The sequence below is a fragment of the Stegostoma tigrinum genome, chromosome 11 (assembly GCF_030684315.1).
Source record: "Stegostoma tigrinum isolate sSteTig4 chromosome 11, sSteTig4.hap1, whole genome shotgun sequence".
Taxonomy (NCBI): domain Eukaryota; kingdom Metazoa; phylum Chordata; class Chondrichthyes; order Orectolobiformes; family Stegostomatidae; genus Stegostoma; species Stegostoma tigrinum.
Window position 1 is genome coordinate 21,542,562 of NC_081364.1, and position 13,833 is coordinate 21,556,394.

The window sequence follows — 13,833 nt, forward strand, 5'->3', positions numbered from 1 at the left end:
AACATTCGGCATTTTTCCTGTGTGCACTAGTGTCACATTATGTTGGGGGTGGGAACTTGTGGATGAGAGTTTGGCTGAAAATAATTGGTATGTGTCAAGACTTTGCATTTTTTCTTACCTGCTTGTAGTCAGTATTTAAGGAGCATTCAGAGCTGCCCTTTTTGTCTCTTAATGTTTAAGCTTTGATTTTTTGGCATCCACTCATTTTTATAACTGCAGTGTATAAATTGCCACCTGCAGGGGACGAACTATATGCTTGCCCTGCGGTGCAAAGCAGTAGCATATTTTTTGCACAGTTATATGAAGGTAAATAGTCTGGAGCTGTAATACACTGAGTTTAATGTTTCATACCATTTTACCTGTGTATCAAATTTTACATTATCCATTGAAAGAGAGATTGACTGTGACTGTTGTACCATTCCTAAAAGTTAAGCAGCTTAATATTTAGTGAATTAAATTTCTCCTCTATGTGTTGATCCACTTGAAATGTGTTTTCATTCTAGTGTGAAAGTTTTAGATGCAGTTTTCTTATGCGAATAGAATGTAGTTGTTGTTAACCCTTGCATTTATTTGGGACTTGCCTGAAGTGTGACATTGTGGGCAGACTTTCATTATAACTAACCTTGTCAAGTTTAATATAGGTTTAATGTCACATTTTTCACCCATGCATTGAAAACAAACAGATCCATAATGTCTCATAAAAGCAATAGTCATTTCTTACTAGGGCTGAACCTAAAATACTATTCCTCAAATTGTATGTGGTATTTTCATTTTTGACAGCTTAGTTTTGTGTGAAGTATTGTCATTTTAACTAGATTTCAAACTATTATTTAAACATTTGAGATTCACTTGAATTGGACAATAATTATATGTTTGGAATTTTATATATTTTCTTGCTGTGAAATTTCATCTAACACTGCTCTTTACACATCTTGAACTTTCCCATTCCTTTCCCCATATGCACACGCCAGTGACATGTCATTTTCTGGCAGAGAATGAGCAGGTTAATGAGTTCCACACCTCTGGTGGTGCAGTTCTCATACTGACCACTAGGAGATGCACGAGAGTGGCACAAGTTAGCTCACTTGCCTTTCTTTCCCCCACTCTATCTGTGGGGAAATGCTCGGCAGCACCTTCCAAATGTTATTTCAGCTTGGACAGGATTTGCTGCAGGTTGCCATTAACTCTTTGCTATCCGTAGGGAATACTTTTGCAGTAAAAAATTGTCCTTACATTTTGAATGTTTGAGTGTTTTAAAGCATTTCCATGATAAATAAAACGTAACTTTTTCATATTTTGTATTGAAATGATTACAAATGGATACTTTTCATGTTTTCAGATCTTGATCGCTGAAATTAGGTGTTAACATTAACAACACAATGGTAAACTTGAAAAGAAAACACTTCTAGAGAGTACTTGTGCATGCCATTGGAAGGTTATTCTCCCCCTTGAACTCATCAGTTCTAAGATGTACTCTACTCTGAGCCAAACTTTTACTTCATTGGGACTTATTGCGAACACTGAGCTTCTTTAACTTTAACACGTTAACTTCTTTAATGCTTGTTTCCAGAAATTTAGCAAAGATTTCAAATTTGGCTATAGAGAACTCTGTGACTATGATTATGCCTTAATGCCGTATTACATGTGGCTTAATATCACTGTTATACCCTCTCCCCGTCATGGACCCTACCCTCACCTTTGAAGGTCATTTAAACTTATGCAATGAAAAAGAATTGCAGGCTGAAGAAAAGATGTGTGAAGCAGAAATGCTACATATCCATATAATTCCTGTCATTCATCACAAGGCTATTTAAGTATTTAGTATGATTTTTAAAATTCATAATTTTAGAACTATGATGGTTAAAGGATAGTACTGCAAAGGAAATGTACTTTTATGTATGAGAAGACAGAGTTAACCATCATTCTGCAGGCAAATTACAGTGAAATTGAGTGATTGTCCCAAAACTGAAGATGGATAATGATCAATCTAAATTACCTATGAGCCTCTATTCTGTAGGTGAAAATATCCACTGTGTATTGATCAGTGACTTATGACCATTCTGTGGTTTAAACCTCATACATTAAGCACTGAATTAGTGATTTGTGGCAGATGTTAAAGTTTACTCTTTTAAGTTCTGAGTGAGATTGATTAGTTGTCCAGAAATATTGAAATCTTGGCCAGATTTCCGTATGCACAGAAGTCAGACGATAAATTGAAGGGAGCTGGGTCACGTAATCTGGATTTTTAGAAAAAAAACATACAATTTAAATTTTTAAAAGCAGGACTACTTTCCAAACTTTCATGATACTTCTTTATATTCATTAACTTTGAAAGCAATTCTGTTTTTCCATGTCTGCATACTATGGCCCAGGTTGATGCTTTTCTGCTTTTTGCATTGATAATTAGGGAAATTTTTCTAATGGAATTTTATCTTCAAGTTGGAAGAACTGTTTCCCAGTCCATTCCTCTGTTGTGTCATCAGCTGAAATTGTAACAATTTGTGAAAAATGGAAAAGTCATGTCACAGTTGGTTTGTCTCTTACAATCTACTGCATGATGATGCAATCAGGCCACATGTCAGAACTGCAAATAGGTCTCTGGAGGTGAAAGAAAAATGCAATACATTTTAATGGGAAGTGGATTTGCTTAAGAGTAGTAATTCTAAACTATTAATAAATCATATTTCTTTAGCATTCTAAGATGTACTTTTCAAATTTAGCAAATGCATAATTGTTCAGCTTTAGTAAGTGTATTTTTGTTTGCAGACCTGCAATAGACAAGTCTGGTTAATTTTTTTTGTCAGCTTTGGTTTTTTTGCATTCTGAATCATACATATTTAAAGAATTTTCAGTGGTATTGCGATCAAACAAGCATAAGTGGTGAGCTGTTCTGTCAAACTGTATTTTATGTTCTACAATATAATTGTGAGAAACATCTACTATTTTGTTGTATAACATGTATTTTGCACCATTTTATATATGCTTTATTAAACGTTAATATTTTTCACTGTGGATAACTGTTACCACTGGGGAAACAATTTTCACAACATCAGTCGTGCGGTTTTCGTAGATGACATTCTATGTATAGCACATGTCTAAGCTCGCTTCATGATCCATTGTGGGGCCACATTAACAAAAGGTCAACCATGTGTGGAGAAATGCAGCGTTATTTGTGAACTAACCTAAATGATGTAGGAAAAATGCACCCTTGAAATATATTTGGGCAAAGCTACATTAGGGTTCATTGGTTTCATACAGAGCAATGACCTCTTTTAAAATCCAGTTGATTGACTGCAAGTATACCAAAATGGCTTGTGGCTCCTAAATGAATGGAGAACACAGGTTATAATGAACCTATTTATAATGCAGTGTTTCATGGAGCCTAAAGGCAGTGCTACGTATCTTATTTCTGATTTCAAATAACAAATTGTTAAAAATGTCCACTATATCAAATGCTTGATTGCAATCTACAGTGAGCATATAAACATTTCCTGTGCCACTCGTACATTATTGACATTACTGTCAAAACCCGATATTGTGCTTAAGTATAACATTTTACATTTGCACAAACAGATCTCAAGAGTTTCTTTTAAGGACTGAAATTAATCTTGAGGGTGTTGTGCAATAGGGAAGAAAAGAGCAAAAACTGGAATACTGTGGATATTGAGAATCTGAAAGAAAAATGGAAAAAATTGGAAATAATGAGCTTATCAAGCAGCATCTGTGAAGAGGAACTGTGTTAGAGTTTCAGGTCAACGATTATTCTGAGGGTCATGGCTCCACTGATGTGTCTGTACTGCTAAGGAAAAAGAAGTTTGAAACTATGAAAAAATATTTACTCTGTCGGTAGAAAGAAGTGATCTGGCATCTTGAGCTACACTCAGGATTAGCATGAAACGAAGCAAGATTTTGCTGCCAAAATAATGGTGAGTTTGATGTGCAAATTGTTGTTAATGTGTAAATCATGTGGCAACATCTTATGAGTTGAGAGTTGTGCATGATGAAGGCTGATTTGTGCAACTTCCCTTTTATTTTCTAGTCAAACTGTTCAGCGATGTTGTTACACATTTCTGCAGTGGGTAGAACCTGAACCTGGAGCTCCTAGCTCGGAGGTAGGGACACTCTCACTGTGCCACAAAAGCCTTTTTAAAAAAAAATTACCTATTTTTCTAATCAGCCTGTTCAGAAATGTTATTACACACGTTGGAAGCAGATGGGATTTGAACGCAGACCTCCTAGCCGAGGGGTAAGAACATTACCACTGTGCCTCAAGAGCCCTTTACAAAAGCCCCCTTCCACTCTGCTTTTACAGCCTGACCTCAGTGAATTTGCTGAATTTTTACATTAATTGCCAATTAACCCGGCAGCAGAAAGTTAGGACGGCTATTTAACTGCATTAATACCTTTTTAATCACTAGCTTTATGCTTCTGGAATGTCAATCAACTTTTCTGGCCTAGAAAGGAAAGCAATTAACATGACGGATTGTAATTTTTGAGGTTATGTATTGTTATTGGTTTCTAAAATTAGATTCCAGAAATTTGTATTTCACATTTTGCTTTCACTCTTCCGTCTCCTTTCTGTTAATCAATTTTTTAAAAAAAATTCTCTTTCTACATTTTTTGACTCTAAATTCATTGCATTTCCTTTTCTCCAGTTCCTTTCCATTTTTTCCCCATAATCAATAAATCTCAGTTAGTTACCATTGGTCCCACTAATCCCAGAAGTCCTGTTGCCATTACCATGCCATTATCAACTCACACCTCCAGCAACATATAGGGCAAACAATTTTTGAGTTGAAGTCCGAGTGCAGAAGAACAACTAACAGAGCACTCTGTGACATGCTTTACTTCAGCAAAATCCAGATCAGTTTTTATGAAAAAGCTGTGTTTCCTTTGCAATCTTTCTCCAAGCCTGTTATACAACAAAATTAGGTGATCATACTTCTGCCCTACATAGAATTTTTTTTCACTTTAAAACTGAACCTGTACTGAAGGCTGTAGGCACACATTTCTTGTTCTCAACAGCCTGGCCTCATTCCTCTGTAACAATGCATCGTACATTTCTGATCTCACAGGGCTTATTACCATGTCTTTCTCTCTACCTAAAATGGTTGACTACAGAGGTTAGTAGATCACCTACATAAAGGTGCAGTGCTAAATATATAGATGCATTTATTTTTAAAGTGTCAAAGCTCTTCGGGGAACGAAGACACCAAGGAGAAAGCCTGTAGCTTTGTGAGAATCTAATGTTCTTACTAGCCTTCTATATTATATGTTTTCAATCCACACATCAAATAAAGTATTTCCTTTAAATAAGAGGTATACTTGTGCAATTATAAATCTAATTATGGTGAGTTTATCATGCAGGATTTTACTATTTATTCTTAAGTAAACTATCATTATTAATATTCAGTTTAGAGATGGTTTTTTTAATCAATACTAATTTCCTTGATTAGTGGCACAAAGACATGCAATAATTTGTTACCTTGAGGTCTGTGAGATGATGTGTTCTAGGAGTGTAACTGAAAATCAAACATAAAGTAAGGAACACCCACAAAGTGCAAGGAACAAATTAATGGAATGAACAATTTGCCCCAAAATATTACTTTGTGGAATGCAGTGCCATCAGGTTTGAATCTCTGAAGAGGGACTCAGCAAGTAAAAGTTGGGATCTACAGTCCTCACAAAACAGTGTTATGTTTTGAGAATGATTCATCAACCTGCATAAATCATGAAATGAAAGCCTGGATTCTACAGCAGTTCTCAGAATGGTGTTGGGGCTTATTATTCACTTTTACCCACTATTCAAAACATTTTGGTTGCTCGGTCCAGTTGTACACTTGGTATAACTGGAAAGGTCTCTGTGGTGTGGAAGCATAACACTTGTTTTGCAATGCAAGTGAGATTTGCAGAAGGTGACACTACAAAAATTTATTGTCAACAGCATGTCTGTACATAAGCCAGGCTGGTAATAGAATACAGCGTGGGCGTTTGGGTGGGTGAGCTAGTGCTTGAACAGTTATATCAACAACAGTTTTCATTACTGTAAAAGGCTTTTATTATCTGACTCTTTATAGTATTCTGAATTCCACTTTCCTACAAAGTAATTGAGGTGTTTAACATGTGACTTGTCAGTAGCTTTTTTTTCCAAAAAAAACCTGGAGTCTTGAAGAAAAAGCAAGCTCAGACTGAGCCTGGAGCTGGTACAAGGACTAAATTCTCTTTTAACATTTTTTTGGCCAGGCATAAAAAATGTATTAAACCCATAATGCAAATCTAATACTAACAAAGGTAAAAAGAAGAGCTGACAGAAACTCTCTCAAATTAAATTCAGTATTGAATTTCCCTTACTTCGCACTGGGTTTGGACTGGAAAGTGGCTTTTCATCCCTGTGCACTCTGAACAATAATGAATTGGTGTGTTGCCTGCTAACTGTTGGATAAGTTAGGAGTTAATGGACAAAGGCACTCATGTGTCATTATCACAATCCAGAAATGTGATCATGACCATTGGCCTAGATATTTGGATTACCTTCGGTAAATCTGTTCAGAATTATCCATTTACGTGTTGGTAACTTTTACGGCTAGGATTTCAAATCTATATTGTTACAAATGAATCCTTTGGAGATAATCGGGGGAAATTCGCTCAGCATGGCAGCAGCAACGCATGTTGAGTCACACACCTTTTTAAATAACGTTTGGTGCCTTGTTTCAGAAGCCCAAGGTTCCAAAGGCACTGTGACAGTGACTGAGGAAAGGTAAGTGTGCAAGGTACGTACGGGGGTACGGTGTCTCTTGGGTAAGGTGCCATGTGGGAAGGGCAGGTAGGTGCTAGGTCATTGAGGAATACAGGCTGCCAGATAGGGAGTGTGCCATGCAGGTGGATAAATGTTCAGCATACATTTGTAGGAGAGGGGAAGTCGCCAGGTCGAGCCAGGACTGCATATTTGGGTCGACCAGCATCAGATCCACCAGGTGAGGGATGGGTATTAGAAGTGAGGGGTGTTGTGATGAGGGAGTAAGTAGTGAGTTGTGGTGCTCAGTTTAATATTTAGCCAGGAGTTAGGTCTGGTTTTTGATTCTCTAACTTTCCTGGATAATTGTTAAGCTTAAGATTAATTTGGAATCTTCCAAATTCAAAAACAATAATGAATTTTTTCAAAGGGTCCTAGATGCAATGGAATTGTCCATCATAAAATTCAATTTCCTGGATAATTCACTGAGCTAACTATATAAGAATTCTGCATGGTCCCAATCTGCAACTTGGGCCATGCTGCTCCAATTACTGTCCAACCATCAGAATATTGGGGCCAATCTGTTTTTGTGACTTAATTAAGAGCTAAACATTGGGTAAGACACTCAAGATAACACCTTTCCTGCTCTTCAAAATATTGCTGAGGGATTTTGACATTCATCTGATTGGGTGCATGGGATCTCACTTTAAAAACCTCTTCGAAAAGACATTACTTCCAACAATGCAACACTCCCTCAGTCTTGATTTATGCACCCAAACCTTGGAATGAGGATAAACTAGTGAGTCTTTGGGGATATGCTAGATTCCATTATTAAGGAAGAAATGTTTTGTGACAGGGAGATCATGACTGATAAATTTCCTAGTGTTCTTTTGGAGTATAACAGGCAGAATTGACAAAAGGAAACCAGTAGATTTAGTTCATTTGGATTTCCAGAATATATTTGATAGGGTGCCACATGACAAGCTTATTGCATAAGGTAGGGCAAGATGCATAAGATAACCCCTCAATCCCCAACAGCGACTAATACACAGAAGAGAGAGTCAGTATAATTGGTCTCAACTAGTCATAAGTAGTGGAGTGCCACAAGGATGAGTTATAGGGTCAATTATTTACTATCAATATTAATGACTTTGCAGAGGGGGCAGAGTCTAATATTTTTCCTATTTACTGATGATATAAAAATAGGTGGGAGGGTATGTTGTGATGAGGACAACTCATCTGTAATGGGTTATGGACAGATTGAGAGAGTGGGCAAAAACCATTGCAATTTGAGTTTAACAAAGGAAAAATGAGCTTGTATACTTCAATGTGAGGAATGAAAAGGTGGACAATTACTTGAATGGAGAGAGGCTGCAACAAGTGCAGCACATAGGGATTTGGGTGTCGCTGTGCATGAAGCACAAAAAATGAGTATGCAGATACAGCAAGCAACTAAGAAGCCAAATAGAATTTTGGCCATCATGTCTCAGATTAGGGTGCGAGTGGGGGTGGGGGGGCTGGTGGTGGTGGAGGGGTAGGAGACTGTAGGTCATTGTGTGTCAATTAAAAACAGGGAAGTCTTGTTACTGCTGTTTGGGGCTTTGGTGAAGCCACACTTGGAATATGGTGTGCAGTTTTGGTCCCTGTATTTAAGAAAGGTATACTAGTCTTGGAGACTATTCAAAAAAAGATTCATTAGGTTGATTCCTGGGACAAAGATGTTGACTTATCAAGGACAGCTGAACAGCTTATGCCTTTATTCATTAGCATTGAGAAGAATGAGGGATAATCTGATTTGACATATATAAAATCCTAAGCGGACTTGACACATTAGATATTGAGAAGATGCTTCCATTAGTGGGGGGTATTCTCAAACTAGGGGACACAGCTACAGCAAAAGGGGATACACATTTAAAGCTGAGGTCTGAAGTAATTTCTCCACTCAGAGGTTAGCAAATATCTAGAACTCTCCAGCCCAGAGAAGTGGACAGTGAAGTTGAGGCAGGTCAACTTTTGAAACATGGAGGTGTTGAGGGGCCACAAGGAGCTGGCACAAAAGAAGAATGGGAAGGTGATGGCCTTGTGGTATTATTGCTGGACTGTTAAACCAGAGACCCAGATAACATTCTGGGGATCTGGGTTCGAATCCTGCCATGGCAGATGGTGGAATTTGATTTCAATAACTATGTGGAATTAAGGATCTAATGATGACTGTGAATCCATTGTTGATTGTTGGAAAAACCCATGTGGTTCACTAATGTCCTTGAGGGAAGGGAACTGCTATCATTACCTGGTCTGACCTACATAGGGCTGCAGACTCATAGCAATATGGTTGACTCTTAACTGCCCTCTGGGCAATAAATACTGCCTAGCCAGCGATGCCCTCATCCCATTAATGAATAAAGAAAAAAAATTGAGCCCTTGTGTGGATCAGCCATGAACTTACAGAATGGTGAGTAGGCTTGAGGGAGTGAATGACCTAAGGCCTGCTATTATTCCTTTGTTTGTTTTTAAGAGGGACAGTAAGACCTTCTTCAAATATATATATACATATAAAGGAAGACAGAGACAGAAGCAAACATAGGCCGCTGAGATCAGACTGAAGAAATAATAATAATGGAGTTGAATAAATATTTTGCATCAGTCTTCACAGTGGACAACACTAATAGCGTTCCAAAATACTAAAGAATCAAGGATCAAAAATGGGGAGGAAAAAATCTACTACTAGAAAAAAAAATAAGGTTAAACTAATGGAATTAAAGGCTGATAAGTCCCCAGGAACTGATGAATTGTGTCCCAGGGTATTAAGGGATGTAGCTACAGAGATAGTGATAGTAATCTTCTGAGATCCTTGATTCAAGACCAGTCTCAGAGGATTGGACAACTGAAAATACAACAGTCTTATTCAAAAATGGAAGAAAACAAAAATCGGGCAACTGTAGGCCAGTTAGTTGAACATCTGTATTGGGAAAATGTTAAATTCTATTGCAAATGATGTAATAGAAATGTTTAGAATATTAGGTTTAAAACATTTAGAAATACATAACTTAATCAAGGAGAGTTAGCAAAGGGCAAATCATGCCTGACAAAATGATTTGAATTCTTTGAAGAGGTGACACACAAGATAAATAAAGGAGAATCAACAGAAGTAATATATTAGGATTTTCAAAAGATGAGGTCTCACACAGTAGACTATTTAATTAAATAAGAGCTTGTGGTATGAGGTTGTGTATTTGCATGGATAGGGGATTTGTTAACTACAAGAAGAGACTGTTGAGAGAAGGAGGCATTTCAGGATGGTAAACTGACTAGTGGAGTTTCAAGCTGTGGTCCCAATTACTGACAATGTGTATGAATGCCTTAGATGAGGAAAGGGAATGTAATGTTGCCAAGTTTACAGATGACACCGAAATGGACGGAATGTCAAGTACTGAGGTTGATGCCAAAAATCAAACTCAACAGGTAATACAGATGATAAATGGAACAAGTGGCCTTTGCTTCAACAGGAATGGAGTATAAAAATAGGAAAACCTTGTTAAAATTATATAGGAGACTGGTTAAACCAGGTCTGGAACACAGTTTAATAAAATGTGAGGCTAGATGAACCCAGCAGGCCCAGCAGCATTTCAGGAGCACAAAAGCTGACGTTTCGGGCCTAGATCCTTCATCTCTCTGATGAAGGGTCTAGGCCCGAAACGTCAGCTTTTGTGCTCCTGAGATGCTGCTGGGCCTGCTGGGTTCATCCAGCCTCACATTTTATTATCTTGGATTCTCCAGCATCTGCAGTTCCCATTATCTCTGGAATACAGTGAACAGTTTTGCTCCTTTTATCTAAGTAAAGATATACTGCTACTGGAGGCAGTGCAGAAATATTCATTCAGTTCATTCTGGATGTGGAGGGAATACCTTATAAGGAGAGGTTGAATAGGTTGGGCCTATATTAATTGGGGTTTAGAAAAATGAGAGGTGACCTTATAGAAATATGTAAGGGTAGATGCTGAGAAAGTGTCTAGGATGAGAGGGTAATAGAATGTCAGCATAAAACAGATTAGAAGGACTTTCTGCAGTCAGAGGGTAGTCCATTTGTGGAATTCTTTGCTGCACAGCGCTGTAAAGACTAGGTTATTTAGAATATTTATGGCTGACACGGACAGATTTTTATTCAGCAATTACTAAAAAGGAAAAGGCAGAAAAATGAAGTTGAGGATTATCAGGTTGGCCACGATGTCACTGAATTGTGGAGCAGACCTGATTGGCTAAATGTATCTTATTGTATCATTGTCATATGGAGTGAGATTTGAACATAGAACCTTGTTACCTGTTTGCAACAGTACTGCCAACTGCACTTTAGTTGACACAAAAGAAATGACTGAATGCCAATGATGTTATTATTGAGATAAATTTCTCACTTGTATGCTGCATTGAATATCAAATGATTATTAATTGGTTAATTAATATGATGATATGGCTTCCCTTCAGTAGATTCTTTCAACATTACTGTTCCTAATTTCCCATCCATTCGTAAATAGGCGGCACAGATTTGGAAATGAGTGTGGTATTTATCTCATGTAAGTCAAGCATGAAACTTCCACGTTTGCAGATAATTGAGGGTTTCTTGGTCCAAGCGGTGTATCTAAGCCAGCAAAGATACATCTAAAATGCATAAATATCATTCAGAAAATGGAGCCTGCTCTATGACCAAAAATGTAAAGTTTTGATGGGGGGAGCTACCAGAAGTCCTGCTGTAGACTCTTTGTGCGAGCTGCAGATATGTAAGACATGATAATTTGGTGTGAATTCACGGGAATCATAAAACTATACAACACTAAACGGAGCTATTCCATCCATTGTGCCCACCTTTTTACAAAAGTTATCCAATTCGTCTAGCCGCGTCTTTTGCCATGAAGCCCCTGCAATTCTTTATCACTTCAAGTACTTATCAATTTCTCTTTTCAAAATTATAATGAATCTACATTCTTTATCATTTCAGGTAGTGCATTGCAGATCATTCTAATGGAATACTCAGACATTTCTTCTAATTGTGCATCTGATTCTTTTGCAAATTATCTAAAATCTTGTGTCATTTGGTTACCAATGAAATGGAAACAGTTTTGCCTTCTTGATCAAAATTCCTCATAATTCTGAGCACTTTTTTCAAATCTCTCCTTAACCTTCACTGCTGTAATAAGAACAAACCCAACTTCTTCTCTACTAAGCTTGCCTCAATGTTCCTTCCTGTCGTTGTTTATTATTTCTCACATTAATTCCTTAATCAACTCCACACATTCTGTTGCCTTTTCCCCAATTTTTGGTTCACAACAACTTCCTATATTTGTGTCCTTTTTCCCTCTGTTTAGTTTAAAATCCGCTCTACTTCCCTTTGCAGTTTACAAGAACACCAGTCCCTGTGTGGTTCCGGTATAGACTGCCCCGACAGTACAGATCCCGCTTTCCCCAATATTGGTCCCAGTGTGGCACAAACTGGAGTCCACTTCTCCCATATCAGTCTTTTAACTAAGTATTCATCTCTCTGGCTTTCTTTATCCTATGCTAATTTGCACATGGTTCAGGTAATCGTCCCCGAGATTATTTATCAGAACTCTGCTGAAGGTCTGTTTGCATGATGAGACACTGAACTGAAAATGTTAACTCTGCTTTCTTCACACAGATGTTGCCAGACTTCTGAAGTTTCTCCAGGAATTTCTGTTTTTGTTTCAGATCTCCAGCATCTACATTTATTGTGAACTTTGACATTCTCCTTCTTAATTTGGTGCCAAGCTCCTTATACTGGTTACACAGATCCTCTTTCCTATTTCTATGTGTGCCATTGGTGCCTACATGGTCACAACATATGGATCCTGCCTTTCTACTGCAAATTCTTGTTCAGACCGGAGTAGATCATCTTGGCAGTGTGCAGACAACCCAGCCATCTGGACTTGTGTTGTTTTTCTGTAGAAAACAGTGTCAACCCCCCTGACTATGGTGCCACTACCAGTACTGCATTTTTTTTAGCTCCTCCCATTTGGCTGGCTGCCTATACCATGGTGCCATGTTGACTTAGATTGTCCTTCCCACAAACCACACCCTCACCCGAGTAAGCTGAGAGTATCTCTGAGATAACAAGTTGTAGAGCTGGATGAACACAGCAGGCCAAGCAGCATCTGAGGAGCAGGAAAGCTGACATTTCGGGCCTGGACCCTTCTTCAGAAATGAGGGAGTGGAAGGGGGTTCCGAAATATATAGGGAGAGGGGGGAGGCGGATAGAAGATGGATAGAGAAGAAGATAGGTGGAGGGGAGACAGACAGATCAAAGAGGTGGGGATGGAGCCAGTAAAGATGAGTGTAGGTGGGGAGGTAGGGAGGAGATAGGTCAGCCCAGGGAGGACGGACATGTCAAGGGGGTGGGATGAGGTTAGTGGGTAGGATGTGGGGGTGGGGTTTGAGGTGGAAGGAGGGGATAGGTGGGAGGAAAGACAGGTTAGGGAGGCGGGGACGAGTTGGATTGGTTTTGGAATGCAGTAGGGGGAGGGGAAGATTTTGAAGCTTGTGAAGTCCACATTGATATCATTAGGCTGTTGGGTTTGCCAGCGAAATATGAGTTTCTGTTCCTGCAACCTTTTGGGTAGCATCGTTGTGGCACTGCAGGAGGCCCAGGATGGACATGTCGTTTGAGGAATGGGAGGGGGGACTTGAAATGGTTCGTGGCTGGGGGTTGCAGTTGTTTAGTGTGAACTGAATGTAGGTGTTCTGCAAAGCAGTCCCCAAGCCTCTGCTTGGTTTCCCCAATGTAGAAGAGGCCACAACGGGTACAGTGGATGCAGTATACCACATTAGCAGATGTGCAGGTGAACATCTGCTTGATGTGGAAGGTCTTCTTGGGGCCTCGGATGGGGGTGAGGGAGGAGGTGTGCGGGCAGGTGTAGCATTTCCTGTGGTTGCAGGGAAAAGTGCCAGGTGTGGTGGGGCTGGAGGGGAGTGTGGAGCAGTCAACGGAGTTCTGGAGACAGTGGTCCCTGTGGAAAGCAGAAAAGCATGGGGAAAAGTGTCTTTGGTGGTGGGATTGGATTGTAGCTGGCGGAAGTGTCGGTGGATGATGCGTT

General features: G+C 38.9%; 1 protein-coding gene across 25 annotated transcripts in view; it reads left to right on the plus strand.

Moving 5' to 3' along the window:
- atp2b2 (ATPase plasma membrane Ca2+ transporting 2) overlaps positions 1-13,833 on the plus strand; it is a 793,123-nt gene that overhangs the window by 278,878 nt on the left and 500,412 nt on the right. The window lies entirely within an intron of this gene.